The sequence below is a fragment of the Castor canadensis genome, chromosome 6 (genome assembly GCF_047511655.1).
Source record: "Castor canadensis chromosome 6, mCasCan1.hap1v2, whole genome shotgun sequence".
NCBI lineage: Eukaryota > Metazoa > Chordata > Mammalia > Rodentia > Castoridae > Castor > Castor canadensis.
In genome coordinates this window covers 38,156,190-38,172,098 of record NC_133391.1, presented here as the reverse complement: position 1 = coordinate 38,172,098, position 15,909 = coordinate 38,156,190, and the positions used below count along the sequence as shown (strand labels likewise).

The 15,909-nt window shown below is 35.5% G+C and overlaps 1 long non-coding RNA gene across 1 annotated transcript; it reads left to right on the top strand.

The window, feature by feature from the left end:
* Positions 1-12,873: 12,873 nt before the first annotated feature.
* LOC141423870 (uncharacterized) lies at positions 12,874-14,362 on the top strand. Its single transcript, XR_012448639.1, has 3 exons — positions 12,874-12,931; positions 13,061-13,231; positions 14,153-14,362. It is a non-coding gene; the product is annotated as an uncharacterized lncRNA (long non-coding RNA).
* Positions 14,363-15,909: the final 1,547 nt, after the last annotated feature.

The window sequence follows — 15,909 nt, the reverse complement described above, 5'->3', positions numbered from 1 at the left end:
AAACCAGACTGCTGCACACCCACTTGGCGGAGATGCCCTTGAATCTAAACAATGGAAGTTTGTGTCTTTTTTTTCTCTCATTTTAAATTTGATATTGATAGTTTTCACCTGGCATTAAAAATCTCAAAATATTTTGAATATTGTTTCTATCTGTCATTACATTAATATTTCTACAAATGGAACCATCCACAAATTTGGAAAGCATGAACTCTTACTTCCTTCCAAGTCATTGGTGAAATGAGCAATAGACACAGGTCTCTATAGATATCACTTGGGATCTAATTATAGGCTGACCTTTAACCTATTGAGACAGCCCCAGTGGTCAGTCCATCTTCTGTGGCATGTTTTTAGCAATCCTAGAGACTGCCATCTTCCAGTCTAAAAGTTTAGAACCTTTGGTTTAACCATCTATTCTAGAATAGAGCTACAATTGAATAATATTTATAGCTTTTCTCATTGTGAATGTTCTCAAGATATTTAATAATAGTCTAGAATAGTTAGTAATATTTAATTTGATAGTGTAGATACTCAAGTTAATCTATACTCTCAAGTCATATTTCTCTGTTTTGAAAAGAAAAATATTTTCCCATTTCTAACCTCTAACCCACTTTTCATGATACTTCAAAGATTGTCTAAAATCATAACAGCTAATTCACTTACCATGCTGATTGTTCTGTATTGGAGCCAGTAGACTTGAACTTAAGAGTGGCCAGATAACTTTGTATCTCTATGCCTGTTCGTTCTCTCATGGAGGGCACAACTAGACACATTTGGAATCTGTTTACTGGCCCACTAGACACACACATGAACACCTCCTTTCCTCATTATCTATTTATCCAGGAGAACAGAAAGCTCTACTTACTCACTCAGGACTACACAATGAGGAGTGGAAAGATGTCACCCCAGGTCAGCTGGCAACATCCTCTTGACAAGGCCTGTTCCTAACACCTTCATTATCTCAGAACCTGAAACCAAATGGCAAATGATAACAGATTGTAAATTTTTAGGTGGGGGAGGGAATTAGGAGATTATTTAGTGCAGCCCCCTCATTTTGCAAACATAAAAGGAACCCTCAAGTGGGAAAGTTGATATTAAACTGTTTACATGCTATTCTCATGGTGGAGGCCAGTTTAATGCCTATCTTCTGACCCCTTTTCCAGTGCTCTTTTTATTATACTGGATTACTTTCCCAAACCTCAGTTGTGTATCAGAGAATGACATTATTCATGTGCGACTGATTTTGACTAAGCAGTAATTAAACTTTAAACAATTCTACTAAGTAAGGAAGCTGAAGCAGTAGCAAACATTCTTGTAGACTGAAGTTCCTTCTTAAATGGTCCTGTATCCTCCTCCCTGTCATTCCCTCCACTTAGCCTAATTCCTTGCAATAGTAATAATCAGAGTTCATGAAGTACTAGTGTGTTGCAGATGTTATTTCTCAGTACTTTAATAATTCATTTAATACTTACAATACCCTCATAAAACAGGTACTGTAATTGTTCTCATCACTTCTATCTTGTATGTGTAGAAACTGAGGCACAGAAAAGTTCAGTAATTGTTTTAAACTTGTATGTCAGCTAAAGAGATTTATGCTCAAAGGATACTACTCCAGAATTTATGTTCATAACTCTTAGGCAGAACTCTCTCTCTCTTGCTCATATGTGGCTTTGTTGGGCCTCCCTAACGAGGGGGGGGGGGCTGCCTCTTCCCAACAGAATGTACCTTCCTTTCCCAATGCAGTTGATCTGATGAGTTAATGTGTGCTCATGAGCACACATTAACTACCACCCTCTGAGATGCTACGTGTTCAACAGGGGATGATGTCTTTGCATGAACGTAATTCAACATTTTTCAAGTACAGGCCTCATGAGGGTCATAGCAGAGATTTTCTCAGATGAGCTAACCTTGACTTTCCCCTTGCGTAATGATGCCATCTGTCTGGTGCACGATGCATAATAACCCCCTGTGCCAGACATACAAATAACTGGAGATCGCTTATTTCATTGTTAATCCATCTACTGAAGCAATTTCATGTGAAGACAATGTGCAACCAACCACTTGCCAGTGCCAAGGCATAGTAACAAGGAACTCACATAAGTTATTCTATTGATTTATCATATATGGCTTCTACAATTCATTTTATACATAAGGAAACATCAGCTCAGAAAAGCAATTACATGTTATCAAACATCTTGATCAACTTCTCTAGCTAGAAAATAGGTAGAAAATGATGGGATTCAAAACAAGCTTGTTTGGTTGTACAAACTGTGTTTCCCACCCCTCCCTTCTCTTGTTCTTCCCTCCTCCTCTGCCTCTTCTTCTTCCTTCTGCTTCCTTCTGCTCCTCCACCTCCTCCGTCTTTCTTTCTTTCTCACATTAGGATGCAGGCCATCCAAGGGAACTCTGAAGGTATTTCATGAGAATGTGATGAAGATATGTGTTCATTTCACCAAGCTTTATGAAAATTTGACTGGAGTGAAGAATAGACTTATAGATTACAGACTATTATATCCTTTGAAACGTCCTCTGTTGTTTTGTACCTTTATTTGAAAAGTTAGAGTGATTTGGGGGAGAATTAGTGTTTTCTGTAGAAATTTGAACATTTCTTACAAATTTTCAAACATATTGGTATCACTTTGTTCAAAATGTCCTTTTAAATATTTTCCTATTTTTTATTTATATATAATAGTTGTGCAGGGGAAATAAATTGGGACATTTGCATATGTGCTTACAATATATCTTAATTAGATTTACCTCCTCCATCATTCTCTCTCCTCTCCCTCCCTTCTTCTTAGAACAATTTAACAAGTTCCATTGTTCTATTTTCATATACAAATACAAAATATAATCACTTTATTTGCCCTCCTATTCCCTCTCTGTTTACCCTTCCCCTCCCCAGAGGGGACCTCTTTTACCTTCTTGTCCTTTACTTTTTAAATGTATATTGATTGTTCAAACGGGTCTCACCTTGGTATTTCAGACATGTATGTTTCTTGCTTTAATCAGATTAATCACCTCTATTACTTTCTTTCTCTGTCGCCCTCTGCCCTATTATTCAACAGCTCACAGTACATTGTTATGTGTCTTCATACACAAATACATTGTACTTCAATACTATTCACTATCATCCCCTTTCCTCTCAGACAGACCCATTATTTAAATTATTTACAATATGAAATTCCCTTTTATCATTCCTGATAGTGTTACTTTGTACCTTCTATTTTTTTAATACTTAGCTTTTCCATAAGTTAGATTTAGTATCAGTTATAATAGTCATGTGTAGACATTTGAAAGAAACAACTCTAAAATTTATTAATTCCTTTATAGTAACTTTTTCTCATTGATTTCTGTTCTTATGTATATTATTTCTTCTGTTTTCTTTGTATTCAATTATTTCTTCATTTTCTAACTCTGAGATGGTACATAGTTAAATGATCTTTAGCTTTTATTTTTTTCTGACATGTACATTCAAGGTTATTTGGCTTTAGCTGTATCTCACAAGTTCTGTTATATCTCATCATTCAGTTAAAAATATTTTACTTACCCTGTAATTCTTTAACTTATGAGTTATATAAAAGTATATTGCTCAATATCCAAATATTTAGGAGTTTCTTCAATAGTTGGTATTAGTTTTTTGACTTGCCTCACAAGAAAATACTGTATACAATTTTAAACCATAGAATTTTTTGGAGACCTACTTTATAGACTAGCATGGGGTCAATTCTAGTTGTTAAATGTACACTTGAAAATAATTGTTGACGGCTATATTAATCAGCTTGGGGTGCCATAACAAAATACAACAGACTGGGTGGCTTATGGTAACAGAAATTTATTTTCCCACAGTTCCATAGGTTGGAATTCCTAGACAAGGCTGCCAGCATAGTTGGATTCTGGTGAGGGCTCTCTTCCTGCTTTCAGGAGGCTACCTTCTTCTTACATCTCACATGGGAGAGAGAGAGAGAGAAGGAGAAAGAAAGGGCAAGTTCTCTGGCATTGCTTTTCTAAGGGCACTAATACCATTACAAGGGCATTACCCTCTAACATTATCTAAATCTAATTACCTCCAGAAAATGTCATCTCTAAACATCATCACAGTGTAGGTCTGGATTTCAAAATATAAATTTGGTATGGATGGGGCATAGTGGTTTAAGTGTGTTAAATATTTGCTACTAATAAGTTACTCAACTTTATCACATATAAATTTTTTTATAATTTTATTGACTTTATGTCTACTTTGATATATCAGTTGTGGAGACATATAACATGTTAAAATCTTCCATTGTGATCTGGGATTTTGTCATTCTCTCTCTCTGTCTGTTATGTAATGTGTAATTGTCATATAAAATGTATAGCATATATATGCTACCAGGTCTATAAATTTTTAGGTTTTTGGAGTATTGAAATTTGTTCTAAAATACCTCTATTTCTAGAATGAGTCTGGCTTTACTATGTATTTTACCTGATGTTTGTATAGTTACACTATCTTTCTTTGGATTAATATTTTCACATCTGTTTTGTAAACCTCTTATTTTTACCCTCTTACCATTCACTCTGTGGCTGTCACATAGATGACAATAATTCTCCTGAATTATTATCATTATTATTTTTTAGGAAGAGCTCTGGGGAGAGGGGAGACAGGTTGGGTAGAATGTGGTGAAACTTTCTATGAACTTTCTTTTTTTTAAATCTAGGATTCATTAATTGCTTAACGATGTTTCAAAGGAAGATTCCATATTCGCATATAGTGTACTTTGAGCCCGTTTCCCCCGTACTATACTCCCTTCATCCCCTCTTTTCTCCCTCCCCCTTTTAAAATATTTTTATTAGTATATAATAGTTGTATAGGAGGTTTCCACATATGTTTACAATGTACTGTGGTTTGGTTCATCCCCTCCATTATTCTCCCTTTTCCCCATCCTTCTTCTTAAAATAACTTTGGCAGGTTATGCTCCATATTCATACATGTGTAGAAAATATATCAACCATATTCTCTCTCCGTTACCTTCTTCACTTATCCTCCCTCTCCCATGAGTATTCTCCCCTTAACATGACCTATTTTATATTTCTGACCTTCACCATTTAAGTGTCTGTTCATTGTTCAGTGATTAACCCTGAATTATTAAAGTCTGATATACATGAGTACTTTAATCACTTCTCAAAGAATGCAAGGACCTTGGGTTCTTTTACTCATTTACAACCCACTGCCTTTTGTGTTATTACTACTATGAGTTGAATTCTACAAGTTACTTTATGATTTCATAGTCAGTATATATTCATGTTTTCCACATATTTAACTTATGCTGCCTTCTGTTACTCTCTATCATTTCCATGCTTTTATATGAAATCATCTTCTTCACTCAAAAGCATATGTTCTAGAAATGAGTAACTCAAATTTCAATAATCTGAAAATAAGTTTATTTCAGATATTTTTGAAGAGAATTTTTGCTGGGTGAAGTATTCAAGATTGACAGTTATTTTCTTCTATACTTTAATGTTCTTATGTTGTCTGACTTCCATAGTTTCTATTCAAAAGTCATTGATCAGTCCGGCTGTAATTTAATATAAGGTGGTTTATTTCCCCTGACTCTGTTCTTTTGCCTTGATTTTCAACTGATGTATTGTTATTTTTAGTGTGATTTTATTTCTATTTATCTTATTCCAGGTGAGCTTTGTGATTGTATTAGTACCTTTCATTTGTTTTCAAAATTTCTGGATGCTCTCTCTTCAGATATTGCTACTACACCATACTCTATTTCTCTCCTTCTGGGACATCAGTTATATGTGTATTATATCTCAGTATATCATATATTTCATATTCTTTTATGAATTTTACATTATTTTTGAGCCTATGAATTTGGATATTTCCTACTGTCCTTATGGGGCTAACTGATCATGGACTGAAACCTCCAAGCTGTAAGGCAAACTAAACCTTTTTTTTTAATCAGGTATTTTATTACAGTGATGAAAAACTAGCTAACACATATTTGATTTTTTAAAATCCTGTTGTCTGTGAAATTCTTCATCTTGCTATATATATATCTTGAACATAATAAGTTATTATAAAGCTTATATATAATGACTTCAATATGTGGATAATCTTGGATTTTCTTCATATTGTCTGATTTTTTTGTCTTGTTCTCAGTCATTTGAGCAAACATCCTGGCAAGTTATAACTGAATGGTCAATGTTGTACATAGAGTAATGTACACACAATTTGAATCATGCTGCATTTTTCTTCACTAAGTATTTTCTTTTGCTTCTATATGCAGTTGGGCTAAGAAAAAAATCATCTTAATTCTATTTTGGGTGGAAGTGATGGAAAGTGAGTTTCTTTGATTGCAAAAGTGTATATAATTTTGGTTCTGTCTTGACCCTAGCAAGTAGACTTTCAACACTGAGATAGAAAGCCCTTCTTTGTTAGTGAATCCTGAATTCCTTTGTGCTTATGAAACCTAGAGAGAGTACCTTTTTTTTTTTTAACTAAAGGGCACACTTTATTCAAATTTTCATGTTTTTCGTCTAAAATTCTTTTCCTGTCCCAGGATCCTGTTCAAACAATGCATTGCATTTGGTCATCATCATCCTGTCTCATAGGCTCCTCTGGGTATGGCAGTTGCCTATGTTCCTGTTTCCTAAAGACATTATTGAAAGCTCACCCCAACTCTGTGTTCTTAGCTACCACTTACAAATCAGCATGTGCTTCCCTTTTCTCTGTCCTGTCACTCATATTCCTGTTGCCTTGGTTGCTCTCAATTACTTCCCTTGTTATTCATCATTTAATTATAGGAATTTCAGATATAAAGTAAAGGTTAAAATATGTTACAGTTATCAGTCACATATCCACACACCAGATTTTATAGTTTAAATTTTGTGATAATTGATTTCTTACATGTCTCTTCATCTATCTATTCTTCTGTTCATCCATCAACTCATTTTATAATTGATGCATCTCAAAATAAATAAAGGAAATCAGGGTGTTTCCCTTTAAATACTTCATCATGCATTTAATTAACTAGTGCCCAATATTGCTTAACAGATATTTTTCATTAAATACAAAATGTACATAAAATAAATTGCACAAACCTTGGATGAACATAGACTGTTTTGACAAATGTTCACACTGTATAATCTAAGCCTCTGTCATTCCAGGAAGTTCCTTAATATGCTTTCCAGTCAGTTCTCACTTCTCCCCTCACAGAGGTAACTATGCAAGTTTTAGTGCAATAGATATGTTTTTGTTTAAGGATTCATTAACTCAACACAATATTTTTGAAATTTATTCATATTATCCTGTGTGTTCATTGGTGTCTCTACTTATTGCTAAGCTAGCACTTCACTATATAAATGTACAACAGTTTGTTTACTTATCCTCTGTTCAAAGGATATAGGTAGTTGTATCCTTTAGCTTGTTCCTGATCTTAGGGAGCTACATTCAGTATTACCCAAGTAAATATTATGTCAATTTTAGGTATTTTGGAGATTCCCTTTATCAAACTGTGGAAGGTCCCTTTGTTTCTTTTTTTGTGTTGTGTGTGCATCTGCGTTTGTGTACAATTAATAGGTATTGTATATCATGAAATCCTTTCCCAAATTGATTGAATTGGTCCTATGATTTTTTTCATTCTTTACCCTATCAAAAGTGTGAATTATGTTGATTGGTTTTCAATTGTTAACTGACCATGAATTCCTGGGATACCTTATTTGGCCATAAAATATTTTACTTTTATATACGGCTGGATTCTATTTGTTAATATTTTAAGATTTCTTGCATCTATATTCACCAGAAATAAATATAGATGTTCTGTAAATTTCTTTCTTTCTTTATAGGGGTCGAGGGATACTGTCCTTACAAGGTTCAGGTATTAGGATTATATTGACAATGTATACTATGAAAAGTATTGTAAGATTGTTACTATTTCTTTTTTAAATCTTTGATAGAATGCATCAATGAAATCACCTTTTCCTATTGTTTTAATGATAGATTGATTTTCTATAACAAATTTAATTTTTCTAACAGATAAAGTCTACTCTGATTTTCTTCTTGATAATGTATATCTTTGGTAAGTTGTATTTTTCAAATAATTTATCAATTTTATCTAAGTTGTCAATCTAGGGCATGGAATTGTTCATGATAGTCCTTTTTTCCTTTTAATATCCATAGGATCTCAGTGATAATATCTTTTTCATTCCTGATGGTGCTAATCTTTCTTTTTTTACATTTCTCTAGAGCAGACTAGCTTGGAGGATATCATTTTGTTCATCCTTTCTAAGAACAGATTTTGGTTCTGTTATTTTTAATTTTATTGACTTCCTCTCTTATCTTTGTTATTTCCTTTTTCTTTTTCTACTTTTTTCTTTTTCTATTTTCTATTGTTTTCTTTTTGTATTTTTCTACTTTGACTTCTAGATTTTTGAGGTGAGATCTTAGGTCACTGATTCTAAACTCGTTCTTTTTCAGATAAGCTTTTAAAGTTGTAACTTTTCCCCCTCACTGTTTCATCTGGATCCTACATATTTGTACATCATATTTTCATTGTCATGTGGATAAGAATATTTTCTAATTTCCTATGTTATTTATTCTTTGACCTATTCTAAAAGTGTGTTATCTTACAATTACTATGGGATTTCTAGATCTCTTGTTACTGATTTCAGTTTAACTGTATTTTAGTCAGAAAGTATACTGTGTGTGACTTCATTCTTTAAATTTATTGGGATTTGTTTTGTGGCTCAGCTTATGGTCTGTTTTGATAAACATATCTTGATAAGAATGTTCATTCTTCACTTATCAGGCATAGTGTTCTACAAATAGCAATTAAATCAAAGAGGTCCATAGTGTCATCTTTGTCTTTACTGGTACTTTGATTATTTATTCTAGTAATTTCCTAAAGAAAAATATTAAAATCTCAAGTTTGACTGAAACTTTCTCATTGGTAAGATTTTGCTATCTCATGTGGTGCCAACAGTGACTTTCTCTTTTTAAATCTAAAAAACCCAACAAACTTATCACATATTCTTCTCTTCTTTGACATGTCAATGCCTCTACAGAATCTGCCTGCTCTGTTCCCTCTCTTGTCCTCAATATATAGTTTTTAATCTGTAGGAGAACTGATCTGAAAGCACTTACTCAGTCATACTATAAGCAGAACCTTAAGTGGTTTTTAAAATATTTTCCCAGCTTTTCCAGTATTCTTGATGGAAGGATTGGTGTACTACAAATAGGCCTTGATAACCAAAGAAAAGATCCCAATAAATGTGCTCTTTAAGGAAGTTTTTATATTCCCATACATAGCCTTGCTACATTAAAATAATGAAATATGATTATTAAATTAAAAAATGTTCATCCATACACTGGCCATAATAATTTTACATAATATCAGTAGCACAGACATTTAACTCTGAGAAAGTGAATACTTGCTAAAGTTACCAGGTGGCTTATATGTGATAAGAAGTGATCTTGGCTGTTCCTTACTCATCCTAATCTGAAACCCCTATGCAATATGGCTTCAACCTTGTATATGCCCAAGGTTATCCAGTAACAGAAACCAACTCACTAACAGTGGAGGCAAATGATTCTATTTTTGGAAATTCTGTGTGTCAGAGATGCCACTCTTAACTTCACTTGACACTGGCACCCTTAGAGATCCCACCCATCAATGCCAGTCCTATTCCCTTGCAATCTTGCAGATAAGTCACATTTTCTGTTTATAACATGATCCTCTAGATACCTGGGTCTCTTCTGCTCTTCATGGATACTCCTAGGTTCCGAGACCCATAACACTAATGACAGATCGTGCCCTTGGTTCTTCAGTGAGGAAGGAAGGAAGGAAGAGGTAGATACAAAAGATAAGAATTTGGCTCTGGATTTTGCTGACAGCTTTATTGTTGGGGAAAAATAAAAATAAGAATTTTATCAATATTCCCTTAGAAAAATAGACCTTTATCATCTTTAATACAAAGCAAGAGAGATACGGAAGGACAAGATTTATTCAGGTGGTACCTTCTAAAGTCATCTGTAATAATGGTATTGAAAATGAGATGGAGATCACTAGATACAGTGGCACCCTTACCCAAGATTGTACTTTTCTTTATCACAGTTACTCATGGTCAAACACAATCCAAAAATACTTCATGGAATATTCCAGAAATAACAAATCATAAGTTTTAAATAGTTTTTACTATAATATACTGCTATAATTGTTCTATTTTATTATTATAATTGCTATTCATCTCTTACTGTGTCTATTTTACATTAAACTTTATCATAGGAATGAATGTATAGGAAAAAATGTGTGTGTGTGTGTGTGTGTGTGTGTGTGTGTGTGTGTGTGTGTGTAGGATTTGGTACTATCTGTAGTTTTAGGCACTCCCTGTGGATCTTAGAATCCTCAAGGATAAGGAAGCTCTGCTGCAATCCTCTGTCTTCAGAAAGGACCAACTCTACCCATTTCACTTTTAAAGTTGTCTTTTAATTTTACCTGTGATTAAAATTCTTTTCCAATTCCTACTTAAACTTTGCCTTTTACATGTTTATTTTCTCTCATTTTATGAGTAGTTCATGATGAGAGCAAAATTAAGGAAATGAGATACTAAAATAAGTTGGTATAAGTCAATAAAGGAAGAAATCATAGGGAAGAAATGGGAGGGAATGGAACAACATTTCCAGAAGGAAATGGGATTGCATGGGCAAAGCAGAAGAAAAGCATCCTTTTGGAAGTAGCAGCTTTGTGTTCTCTTGAGGAGGTCCCTTCATTTTCCTGGGTGGTAATGACTTCCTCTGTAAAAGGAGGAACTTAATTAGGGGAAAACTCAGGCACCTTCTAATTCTGAAAGAATGTAAGGCATTCATCCACTTATTCCATAAGGTAGCCAGTCTCCTTTTTCCAGTTGGAGATATGGAATGTGAACCAGTGTTTCATCAGTGATCCCTATCTGTTTTGATTCCATTTTCATTTAACCACATACTCCCTGCAAACTCTGGAAAAATTTCATTGTGTTTTATTTATTAATATCTACATGTAGAAAGCTGAGTATTTCCAACTTTGTTATGTGTCACTTTTATTTGCTTTGTTTTCAAGGTATCTATACAGTCAGATAGGAGAGATGAATACAGGTCCTGTGTAAGATTAGAGATAATCTTGAAAGATAATTAAAGGTAATCGCTGTCATATTTTGCAAAGTTACTCTTTCTGTGTACTCAAAGGAACTAATTTGTAATTTTTAGGCTTGTCAGAAACATTTCCTGGAAGCCCTTTTAAGTAGTGGAAGAAGGACCAAGGGAAACTTCTCATCCTTGTTTGGAGGCAGAAAAGGGAAATAATGGAGCCATGGCCTGCAAGCCCAATGCTTCCCAGTTACTATCTGGCAGCAGCTCTAGATTTTAAAGCTCATTCACAGGCAGGTTTTGAACACTCGCTTGCCTGCTGAGTCTGAGTTGAAAGTGACATTTACGTCTATGTCTGTGCTAGACAGACAGGCATTTGTATGAGGCCACTCGTGACTGGATGGATTTCAAATGAAACATATGTAACCAAGCATCCACTGTCCATAATGTTCTAATTCAACGTTCTATGGTTTCTTGAGTGGGAATTTAGAGTTAGTATTTATTGAAGTCTCAGATACCAACCTTTTTTTTCTGTATATCTTATTCTGCAAACACCAGTAGCTTTGATTTTAAAGCATTTGGAGCAAAGCCAATGAATGGTATTCCCCCTTAGACAAATTTCTTAGTGACCTGGCACTGAATGGCTTTGTCTAGCCTGTTTGTAGGAGCTCTCACACCCAATGTTATCCTGAGCATCGAGGTGTGTCCTGCACAAAGGAATCAGTTGACGGAAATGATGCATACTGAAATCAGCACTCCTTCCATAGGCAAAGTCACAATCATGGTGTGAGTTACATCACTTAAAAGGCCTATAGATGGACTTGATGAAATCCTGCTGATAGCCTCCACTGCCTTCCTTCTCTCCTACCCTAAGATGTTGAGCCCAGAACTGGATCTATGGATTCTGTAAAATTCCTACAGAAGGTCTTACCACTGGACTAGTTCATCTCTGAGCTCCACTGTGTGACATTAGGTGAATTGCTTGTACCCTCCAAGATGGTATAGAGTGTACAATCTTGGATGGTATGGAGTTGATAAACAATTGGAGTTCAAACTTCGTTTTGCCACCCATTACTGCTATGTGTTTCTGGGAAATCTATAGTAAACACTTTATACCTCAAAATTGTAAATGTGAAAAGTGTACATAATAATATTACTTGTCTATATGTCATTAGCCCTTATTAAAACTCTCCTGATACTAGTACTTAATATTATCTCCACTTTACATATTTAAAAACTTGAGGCTAAGAGGGGACAAATGACTTGCTTGGTATCACACAAAAATCAGACGTGAACCAGGAATCCTGTTTGTTAATCTGTCAAAGGTAGCTCATGTCCATGTATGTGTGTATGGTGTAGAGATAGATAGATAGATATAGATATAGGTATACATACAGATGTGTATGTGTGCATGCTGGTTTATGTTTATGTAGCTATGTATACATGTACATTAATATTATACATGAATACATGTATACAATGCTTAAAACAGTCCCTAGCATATAAGGCCAAGATGAAGTACCTTGCACTCAACAAGCAAATAAATGTTACTTATTATCATTCTTTTCCATCTATTATCATCCGTAAAGAAAGTATGAACCTGATAACGCTCTTTTTTTTGTGCTGGGAAATGATGGATCTACAAGAGGACCCCAAGTTTAGGTACTCTGTTGCTTGAATATTATGTGCATTCTGAGCTGGGGCCTGAGGACAACCTGCTGTCCGGGTGGAGACAGGAACTGTCAGTTAATTGATGGGTCAATACAGCAAACCATCAGATGAGTTGGCTGCATGGGTGTACTTGTCTGTGCATGTTTGGACAGAGAAGTGGTATGTATCATTTTAACTTAAACTCAGATTTCCTAACCCCCACGAACTTTTAGCATTTCCTAAGAACTCTGGACATAGGGTCTTTAGAGTAAAAAGCTCAGTGATTAATTCTCTTTTCTGTTTTCATAGACCACGACAATGGACAGAATGTACTCAAGGAGAAAACTCCCTTGTTCCTAACCCACCCGAACCACTTTACACCCGACCTGTCAGTAGTGGGAAGCGAGACTTGGTCTTGGGGGCAAGAGGATGGATGAAGTGACTTGGCATGATATCCCTTGCCTCAGGAATGTGTAAGAGGTAAGTGTCATGGGACGTTTTATCATGTGCCACTTTCACACGCATGGCTTCCCTGGAAGGGCTCCTAACAAGTAAGAAGAACTGGGTTAGTCCTTCCTTGTCTTAAACCCTTGGAAGGCAGCATCCTTTACTATTCATCTACTTTCCAGACACTCCCTGCCCCTAACTCCAGTAAGGACAGACTTGTAAATAGTGGGTGTGATCCTAGTCACTCCAAGTCCAAGTGACTTAGAGTGACGTAAATCCCTCACTGAGTCCCTAACTGAGATAAACCCTAAAAGGACTTCAGTGTCCAATGGAAGGAATTGTGTGATGAAACTAGTCTGGGGTTTTCAGTCAGGTCTCTTATCTGTGAGCTCAGCTTAAGTGGTAGAACACCTAACTAGTAAGCATGAGGTCCTGAGTTGAAACCCCAGTTCCACCAAAAAACCAAAACAAAACAAACAAATGAAAAAAATGAAGGAACTAAAAAGTTCAGCTAATTATCCTAGCTCACAAAGTAATGATAAGGTTGGCTCCAGGTTCTCCATCTCCCAGTCCCTAGACCAATGCTAATTCCCTAGGTTATACTGTTTTTCAGGATGACTGTTGTTCCACCATAAATGTAAGCCTTAAGTTCCACCTACAACCTTTCATATTCCTCCTAAACATTCAGTGTTCTGGGGTTTTTTTCTCCCCCAAATCCAGGCCTTCCCTCAATGAAGGAAAAACAGTGAAAAAATCATTAGGGGATTTGGAAACTGGCCCTTGATTCCATCAATTCAAGCCTCAGACTGTAGCTTTCTACTAAGGCTACCAGATTTGTTCTTAGGTTCTCAGAACTTGTAGTGATCAAAAGCATCTGCATGCTTTAAAACATCCAAATCAACCTTGTCTTTCCCTTTCATCTTGACATTTAATGACGTCTAAATACAACTACAGAAGGCTCAAGTCAGCTGGCTGGTGAGTGGACACAGCTCTGCAGATGAATGGAAGAGTCACATCCCTCAAGACATTTGTAAAACTGACTCTGCAACATGAAATGCTGGCTTCTCTGAGAAGGATAGTCTATGGAATATTTTATTGCCCAAAGATGGAATTAATGACAATGCTATATCTATGTCAAACACACCTAATAAAACTTTATGGTTCCTCCCCATGAAATATTTTGTTTATGTCACATGGGTCTAATCTAATGGGTTTTTTTTCTTTTTCTTCACTTCCCCTTCCCCCTCCACCCTTTTCCCTGCCCTCTTTGTCTCTGGAGGCCTATTCCCTTTGGAAGTCCATTAGTTACCTAGGAAACCTTAATGTCATTTTTTATGAGTGGTGTTTGGTACAGCATAAAGTTAATTTATAGGGTGGTGAGAAATTCATGTCATGACTGGTGAAACAGGAGACTTTATTATGACTTCTATATCCACCTGTGTGGTAAAATACATACCTTCACTCTATCATTATGGGTAATTTCTTGAAATATAATTATGAATATGCATTCTGTTTCACAAATGAGTTGATTCATTGTGCATTATATTGTTCAATGTAAGCCCTAGAATATAATTAGCAACAACAACAGACCAGTAGTACAGCAGGTAATCTGTTAACAGTGGAAGAATACAGTGGAATTTCCTTTTAAATGATGAGGTGATTCTGCCTATGAGGCAAGGAATGAATAAGATGAGATTTTGAAATCCTTCAGCCATGTCATTGAGGTCCACATTAGGAAATTAAATAAATTCTGAATATGTCCACTACTTCATTCTGCTAATTTCTTGCTGTCTTTGTCTAGAGAAGAAAATATACATCCATAAAGTTATATTAATGAAATTTAGATGGAACACAAATAATAAATGAGCCATTCCAGAGTCAAGCTTCTCTAAACAAACTATAAACAGATCACCCACCAGTGGGTTAGTAGAGATTTTTGTGTGAAATGGAAACTGGGGCTTACATTGTACCAGGCACTGGGCAGAGTTGTTTTCTTTTTTTTTTTTTTTTTTTTTGGTGGAACTGGGGTTTGAACTCAAGTCTTTCACTTGTAAAGCAGGAGCTCTACCGCTTGAACCACACCTCCAGTCCATTTTGCTCTGGTTATTTTGGAGATAGGGGTCTCATGGTGGCTGTCTTTGAATTGTAATCCTCCTAATCTCAGCCTCTGCTAGGATTGTAGGCATGAGCCCTGAGTATCTGACTCTGTGCAGAGTTTTAATGAACTAGTTCTCCTATAAGACTGGCATTATTTTCACCAATTCCATATGACTTTTGACTAGTTAAGGTACCTGTCCAAAGACACATAGCTACTAAGTGGAGAAGGCAGCATGGAATCCAGATTTGTCTGACTGCAAAACTGACTCCAACAGTGAATTCTAGTTCCTGATATGTTACTGTGGCCTTTATTTGTTTGTTTTTTTCTGTTACCCTCAGGAAAGTCATTGAAAAGCTGAAGCCTCAGTTTTTTCATTTATTAAATATAGGATGGAAGAGGGGCACTAAAATTTCACCTCGAATATTCCTGCTCTTTTTAGAGAAATAGAAGCTGATCCCTGGAGCAATGCTGTGCTTTCTTAGGATGATAGAAATTTGAGAAGACCTGGGCCTGCTGAACAAACATAGATGAGTCACTTAGTTTCTGTGGATAACTCCTCCTGATTATTTGTGTGGCGGGGGAGAAGAAGAAGAAGGAGAAAGAGAAGCAGAAG